Below are 1,881 nucleotides of genomic sequence, written 5' to 3'. Positions count from 1 at the left end.
TTTTTGTTGGGAGTTGCACTCATGGGTTGGCACAGGTATTGATGCTTTGGGGATTTTGTGGTAGGCAACGATTCTTTGGTGGGCTTCTAGGATGATAAAGGATAAGAATTCAGAGTTGAGTGTTGATGAAGATTTGATGGTACTTTTGTTGGAGTCTGCAATACCTGCAATTGAAAGCCTCTCATATGTGGTCTCTCCCTGGGGTAGTGCTAGTTTTCTTATTGTGCACAAGATGTATTTTGATTAGCTTGGGAGATAGGTCGAACTCTAAGCAAGCTGAGAGTATTGTCTTGCACTTGAGGACCCAAACTATGTATAGATTGTGGTGCAGATATTATGTGAGTGCATGTGCATACTTAGATATTACGTAGTTAGAAGATTGCAGGTCTGGTTCCTCATAGCAATGTGTGGATGAAGCAAGGGTTCAATGGGGTGGAAAAAAAATTGTCGATTTTGAGGAGAAGTACACTTGAAGGCTTCTTGAGACATCATTTATGATTTTCTCAACACGATGTAGCATAATTGGGCTCATTGATGCCTTAGATTTTGGTAGCTAGTGGCTACTTTTAGTGTTTGAAGAGTACATAGTACTTTCCATGGTCTTGCATGCCTTTCTTACCACTATTGATTGCAATGGTACTGAGAAGGGGTGCAAAAAAGAATTGTGCAAATGGCTTAGGGTGACAGGCTTAACCATTGGCGACACAAGCTCCCTAGGTATGTCCTGCCCTTGATGTGCCCTGAACAATTATGGGGGATGTGTGAAGGGCTAGGGGACTAGGGATGGAGCCAGCTGATCAAGGTCACTGGACGTACCTAATTTGAGGACCTCTAGGTGCTGTGCTGTGATCGTGAGTGCTTTTGTTTTGTTTTGTTTTTTTTTCCTTCCTTTCTTTCTTTTCTGTTCTTTTCTTTTCTTTTCTTTTTGTTTTCTCTTTTGTTGATTTCTCTCTTTTTCTTTTTTCTCCATTTTTTAAGGATAAAATGAATACAACCAATGCAATACATTGAGGCTATCAGCCTTTGATTTGGACTAATAAGAAATGTCGAGATCCAAAGGCTGTGAAAAATGGATGTTACAAGGATGATTATGTTACTAACCTCGATGCCAGAGGAATAGTTGTTGAGATGAAGAGATACATTTGAGATTTTGCAAACCTCTTTGTAACTTATGAGACATCAGAATAATCAAGGTAGCAGCTGTAGTGAGCCGAATGTAGAGTCTGGCTAAGAAAGGGAGATTAGCCAATGACTATGCTTCGGGCCATGCTCAAATGCAATGTGTGCTTTTTGTAGGGGTGATTTTCTCTTCCAGTGGGGCTTTCGTTATGCCTCTTTGTTTCTTGGTATTTCTATCACTTTCTCCATAATGGTTCTTGTGGGGTTGGTGGTCTTGTGGTGACTTGGACATTGAACGCTTTCGTATAGAGACCTATGTCATCTTGCATTCACTTGGAAACTCATGAGAGTACATGCAAGTCATATGCTTTGACCATAATGAACAAGTGCAGCTCAAAAAGACATCACTTATTTGAATCCCACAATGTTGACTTTGATGCATATTACATGTGCTTGATTATCATTGCTTGTGTGTCTGTACTAGCTTTGCTTCTTTTGGTATTATTTATACATAGTCACAAAACACATTGTTTATTTTTATACATGTTTATAAATCCATGTCACTTCATGAGGATAAAAACCAACTGTAGAACTCAGGATTGTATTGGAGTGTGGCACACACATCTAGTACTCATGGCAATCTACTCAATAACAACAAATATTTTGCAACATCGAGTAGCATGGTACCTTGTCCGAGTCTACTGGCAACATGTAGCTCCTCCTCAGTTAGAAATTTATCAACCAAAGAGATCTCTTGGCTAG

This window comes from Lygodium microphyllum, chromosome 2, assembly GCF_053477565.2.
Source record: "Lygodium microphyllum isolate KBCC chromosome 2, Lygodium_microphyllum_v1.1.10, whole genome shotgun sequence".
In the NCBI taxonomy this organism is placed as follows: domain Eukaryota; kingdom Viridiplantae; phylum Streptophyta; class Polypodiopsida; order Schizaeales; family Lygodiaceae; genus Lygodium; species Lygodium microphyllum.
The sequence above is the reverse complement of the archived record's forward strand: the minus strand, read 5'-3'. Positions refer to the sequence as shown.